Genomic DNA, 6,873 nt, shown 5'->3' with positions numbered 1-6,873 from the left:
CTTACTTACAAGCATTTATGCTTTCTTAGCAGTCAGGTAACATAACCATCACATCCATCAAAAAATACATAACTATATATAAAAAGTTCAGAACTTTCTATATTCAAGAACAAAAAAGTTGATCGGTTGAATTAAGGCCTTTGTGGGATACCTTTAATAGATGCTTCAATGTGTGTCATAAAACAAAACTTAGCACAAATCAATTTTTCACATACTTTAAAAAATAACAAAACGTGGTAATTGTATAATTAATTTTGTTGTTAACAGTATATGTATTAAATGGACCAAATTAGTAATATATAAATAACATGTTTTAGAGTTGTGAATAACCTTTTAGACAAATCCATTACAGACGTGATGATCGCGATGACATCCCAAGCCACTTCAACCACCGGTGAGATTTGTGGGGAATAACAAAGATGATACATTATTGTTGACTGAAGGCTCCCAAGAAACAGATTTCCTCGAGACCGAAGCTTCACAAGCTAAAAGGCCCCCCCCCCCCCCCCAAAAAAAAGGGCCTAAATCGGTCTAGTTTGCATTTTGAAAGCTAAATACTATTTTGAGGTTCGCGAGACCGTCGTCGAAACAAACCAAGTTGTGGTATATTACTGATTTTAGGTCGTAAACCATCGGTCTCGGAAAATCTTTTATCGCGGATGCACGAAGACATGATAAGTTGCTATGAAGTTGTAGTCTACCTTTTTAACAAATGAGTTATCCATACATATTGCTCCTTTTAGTCTCATTTCACAACGCCCCCTATCGTCAGAGCATGGTCAGAGTCAGCAGCCTAACATGTTAGCCTATGGACGTTTTTTTTTTAAATCGTTAAAAATTCTTTTTTGTTTTTGTTTAAACGAAAAGCACATCCACCCCAACGAATGTTATCACTAGCTCTTTCATTGGAGCCCTCATGTCTCATTGACTTTTGAAAGTTCACCCACCGTAATTTTTCAAAATAGGTTGCAAGCTCGTCATTGCCTATAATACACATGTGAAACAAGTCTAACTTTGGACTCAGTTTGCCAAGCGATTTGAAGATTATAGGTCGAGCACACGAAACATAAAAAGCATGAATTATCATAGATCACTTCTGCCTATTTCATTATGTCCATTTCATCCAACCCCCCACCGTAATTTTTCAATTTAGTAAAAGCAAACATTTAGCCGAGGTAAGCAAAAACCTGAATATTCATGACACACCATGGACTATTCGGTTATTAACAGAGGGGTGCAATCGGTCATCACGTCAAACTCCCCTAATTGCCACCAAGTATTTCATATAATTATATAGTTTGGTATGTTTCTTTTACTTACTCATGAATTATTAAATATCAATGATGGTTTAAAGAAATGTAAAAGAAATTTTAGTTGATATTTATTAACAAAGTAATTTATATTTAGCAAAGCAATCTCACATACAAAATTACTATCAATTGTCGTCTGCTACGCCGATTGTCGCCTGCTTCGTTAAAGGCACATATTTATCGTTTGGACTGTAAGGTATACCAGGGAGATTTGTATTTTCCTGCAGTACATCGTATAGCAGGAAAATGTTGTATATGCGGATCCTTTTAATGATTACGTAATGGAAGTGGCGAGGCGGTATGGTTTGAATAACTTAGGCAGGTGAAATTTATTGTATTGAGAAGGAAAGGAATTTTCAGAAAGGCATAGCGAGGGAAGTGGCATACATGCCAACATTTAAAATTAGAAATCTGTACAAATTATGCTATTTAAAAAAAAAAGAGGAACAATCCTAACTCTCCTATTCAATACTACAGACAAATTTGTACAGGAAGAGGAACACCTGCATTAAAATGATAATTATCTTCTCCCAAAAAGAGGAATGTTCCTCTTTAATCTGAACAGTTGGCATGTATGAAGTGGGCGTGGTAGCCATTCTAGCTTTGCACCTACATCAGTACGAGAATACACCCGACGGCGCGGTGGCCTGTACTTATAGCGCGCGAACACATCACACCCAATGGCATACACCCGGTACCCTGCAACACAGTGGAACATTCTAAGAAATTGAAAAATTATCTACAAAATGGACCTCTTGAATCATCTGAGAAGTAACTTACCCTATTTTGATGACTTCAATGAATGTCAAGATAACAATGGCTGCTTTTCCATCCAAAAGAAAACTAGTTTGCAATTAGATATAGTCAATTTCTCGATAATTTCACAAAATATATTTGCCGCCGCATTCAATATGACGTCATTGACAGCTGATTGGCTAGTTTGGCAGTGACGTCGAACGAGCTATGTTTAGGCTGCAGTGATCGAGCGAGCGAAAATGAGACAATCGGAGCAATATGATAATGATTTCGTATGAATAAAGAACATTTAAGTTTTAGTGCTGTCTTTCTTTTTGTTTCCTCCTCCTCCTCTTCTTCTTCTTCTTCTTCTACTTCTTCTCATTATTATTATTATTAATATCATTATTGTTGTTATCATTATTATTATTGTTAGTATTAATATTATTTTAATTGTTATTATTTTTATTACTGTTATCAACAACAATAATCGGGAAACGAGAGGATCTTTATTTTATTTGGGTAATATTTTGAAGACGAGAATACACAGTTCATTATAAACATTAGGTTTATTTTGACGTTGAAGTGTTTACTTGCTCAGTTCACTCACTTGCAAAAATCAAATAGGCCTACTGGAAAATTATGATTTCAGGCTAGGTAAGTTATACGCTGCACACACACACACATACACACACACACACATAGAAAACGCGGGCACACGCACACCTTGGTAACATTGTGCGTCCGTACGCCTCCAGGAATTAATACTAAAACATGACATTGCAAATGGAACAATAATTATTCTGTGAACAGTTCACTTAATTTTTCTCGACGATTGTTTCACATTGTTCACCTCAGTTGATTCGAGCTGTCAAGAACTTTCGGGATGGTTTGAAGGAAGCCTTTATTGTTACTTTACTGAGAAGAAAGTCACCTTTACTCAAGCCATGACGAATTGTCGGAACATCGATAACGTGACAGGTCAATCGGACTTAGTGTCCATCCATAGCCAGAAGGAGATGGACTTCGTTTTGAGTATCTGTAAGGACTTGGTAAGTATGGCCTTATTATTTACTCCCATTGTTATATCATAGAATTAGAAATATTTCAGAGTTAAACAAAAAGGGTCGAGAGGGTCTACCATCTGTTCACTTTTCCCCCTTCCTCTCTTTCCCTCTTGCTCTCTCTCTCTCTCTCTCTCTATCTCTCTCTCTCTCTTTCTCTCACTCTATTTCTTTATCGGTTGCTTTGATAACATGATAACGACCAATCGATGCAATTATCTTCTACTCGCTCATTCCCAACAACCTTTCTCTTACTCTCCCTCTCTCTCTCTCTGCCGTCTTTATTACAGCGTCCTTGTTCCTTATAACATGTACTAACCTACATGAAATCATCATGGCAAAATTATTGTAAGCACTATATTTTGCTACTAAATAAAATCCGTACTACCAAAATCAGTTTCAGTTCCATGTTTGATGCTGAAATGCCTCTCTTTTGCAGCCTTGCTACGGGGAGAGTCGGTGGATAGGACTATACCAACCTGACCCTGACGGTCCATTTGTATGGTCTGATGGAACGGATGTTATCTACACAGCATGGCACCCAGGCGAACCGAATGACAGTAGGGGTGTTGAGGATTGCGTAATCACACGACTAAAGAATGGCAGGGAATTATGGAATGACGGGGAATGCACATTGCACTTTACCTATATTTGCAAGTTTAATCCCAAAATCTAATAGCAATTATATGTTGTTATGGTAATCTTAAAGATGATTTTTTTTTTCTCGAAGGAAATAGAATATTTTAGGTGTTTTCTGGAATAAACAGAATTGGAAATTAACTTCATTCAATCTGATTCAATTAACAAATGGTTTATTAAACTACATGGTTTGCAGCAATAAGCTGAATAGCACATGTATTTACAGAAGAAAAAAATTACATGGCATTGAATACAACTGATAAAAATGTTGTCTAGTTACAATCATCAGTATAATTATACAGATAAAATATATTTTTGAAAATCTAAAAAAGTTATATACAATTTTATCATTAAGATTGAATATCCATAAAATTGGAAATCTTATTATTCAAAAAAAATTAAAATTAATTTGTTGTCAGTTATCTTACTAGGTTTCACGCACGATTTCAAAAAATTGTTGTGTAAATATCTAGAGGGAAATATAAACCAGATATATTGCTCAACACAGTCTCCAGACCTGACGTACGTAGGAATGTATGAACAAGTTGGCCAGGATGTAAATTAATGTTCACCTATCATTTTATTTAAAGGTAATGGGCTGGTTCTCTCCAGAGTGAGGGAATAAGCTTCCTTTGCCTCCCTAGCTGTCATTCTCTTTTCTAATTTAACTCTTGTAACTTTTCCCATGTCTACTTTCGAAGAATCCACTTCATACTTTGTCACTGTACGGTTGATTTAGATGCCCCCGCCCCTGGGAAAGGTGGGTCTCGAGCCATGTGTTACAGGAAACGTCGTAAACCCACACTTCGGTACGGGAGCATGCAGGTGGATTCTGACTTCCTTGTATAATGGACCTACTACGTATTATGTCCATGTCTGTATCTATATTTGCTTGTTTTCTTTCTGATTCTCTTTGAACCATGGGTATCAAGACACCCGTCAAGTCAACAAAGCTACAACAGTGGCATCGTTCCAGCCCAATGGAAACAATCACTGGTTACCCCTATACACAAGTCGGGAGAAAAGTGTGACCCCTCCAACTACAGACCGATTTCACTTACCTGCGTTTGCTGCAAAGTCATGGAACACATCATCCTGAGCCATGTGTCGAAGCATGTTGCATGGAATAATATCCTCACTGATGCACAGCATGGCTTTCGACAAAGATCGTCAACAACAACTCAATTGACAACAGCCGTCCACGACTGGTCCTCCATCCTACAGCAGCGTAGCCAAGCTGATATAATCTTCTTGGACTTCGAGAAGACATTTGATCGAGTACCACATCTTCTCCTGTCAACCAAACTTCAGTACTATGGAATAAGTGGTGACTCACTCCAGTGGATAATGTCTCTCCTCACTGATAGACAACAGGCAGTCGTAGTTGATGGATCCAAATCAACATGGAGGGATGTAACATCTGGAGTCCCCCAGGGATCCGTCATCGGCCCTACCCTCTTCCTGTTGTATATCGACGATATCCAAGACAACATCCAGTCCACAATGCGTCTCTTCGCAGATGACAGCACCCTCTATCGTGAGATTCGATGCCCTGAGGACCATCAAATCCTGAAGGACGATCTCCAACAGCTGTCCAGGTGGTCTTCAAACTGGATGATGGACTTCAACGTGAAAAAGTGCGCTATCCTCACCATCACACGGAAGCGTACTCCCAGCATCCGAGAATACCACCTGTCAAATGGACTGATTCCGAGAGTGAAAGAGTACAAGTACCTTGGAGTAACGGTTGCTGCTGATCTCCGTTGGAACAAGCACTGCCAATCCATCCGGCATAAAGCAAGCCGTACTCTAGGCCTTCTTCGCAGGACTCTCTCACCCTGTACCAGGAATGTAAAGTCCAGGGCCTACACAGCCTTAGTGCGCCCCCAATTGGAGTATGCCTCGGAGGCTTGGAACCCACACAGCGTCACGGTCACAAAAATGCTAGAGCAAGTACAAAGAACAGCGGCTCGCTTTGTGTACCGTGACTACAGATACACCACATCACCATCAGCTCTTGTGGCAGCTCTAGGGTGGGACACGCTTCACACACGTCGAATCCTCGACCAATGTACCCTTCTCTACAAGATCCATCACCGACTTGTCTCCATACCTGCACCAACTATTGTTATCCCTGCTACATACTTCGGAAGACACGACCACAACCTGAAGTATGTAATTCCTGTTGCAACTATCGACTCCTTCAAGTTCTCATACTACCCAAGAGCAATAAGGATCTGGAACCATCTGCCAGGCTCAGCAGTCAATGCAACAGGAATAACCAACTTCAAGGAGGCTGCTCTACCCTCCATCAGAATGATGCAGCCTCCTGTTGGTTCTCACATCGTATAAGCTTACTAGCTTGATTTTTACTTGTACTGGACTTAGCATATTTTACTGTAAATTGACAAGTGCTTTGTCCACACACCATTCCAGCAATTCATGACACTCCTTGTAGTCACTCGCCTCACCTACCATCCCAGTATAGCTTCTTGAGTGAGCTGCCAAAGGGATTACTCAACCAAGTACCAAGTCATGGTCAAACTGTGACCATGCATCAAGGTAACAGCTAGGTTTTTAAACATCTACTCTAGCTTGAGAAGGAACCCAAACCCCTTCATCACCATTACTGATGTGCCCCGGCATTCCAATGGATCAGTGATTTTCCCCATTCAGTCGCGTGCTGATCAGCACTTATACAGTCATGATAGCGACGGCGAGACAATTCTTCTTCATCTGCAATTAGCACCATATATTCCTCGATTTCTGAAAGCTACGTGGCGATAGACAAAATGTAACGGCAGCGAGACTGGGAATCTGGAAGCTGCCAATGGGATGTCTACACACAGGCGGCTGAAGTGTGACGGTCGAGTGGTACATTCAGCTGAGGAGCACGATGTACTAAAGACACCTGCTTCAGCGTCTGGGCTGCTCTATTTAGAGGTGCTACAGCCCGCTCAAAATGCCAAAAGCCACTGAAAACGATAGGGTAAACAATTAATGTTCGTACCAAGTTATGGGTGGGTTGACCACGCCCACTGGGTCTCCATTTTTAGTGGTCGAAAAAGCGGTTAGGCGGCAAAATGTTGTGCCCCCCCCCTCCCCCCCCCCCCCCCTCCAATGTA

The sequence above is a fragment of the Strongylocentrotus purpuratus genome, unplaced genomic scaffold (assembly GCF_000002235.5).
Source record: "Strongylocentrotus purpuratus isolate Spur 01 unplaced genomic scaffold, Spur_5.0 spur5_scaffold_16, whole genome shotgun sequence".
In the NCBI taxonomy this organism is placed as follows: Eukaryota; Metazoa; Echinodermata; class Echinoidea; order Camarodonta; family Strongylocentrotidae; genus Strongylocentrotus; species Strongylocentrotus purpuratus.
Note: the sequence above shows the minus strand (reverse complement) of the source record.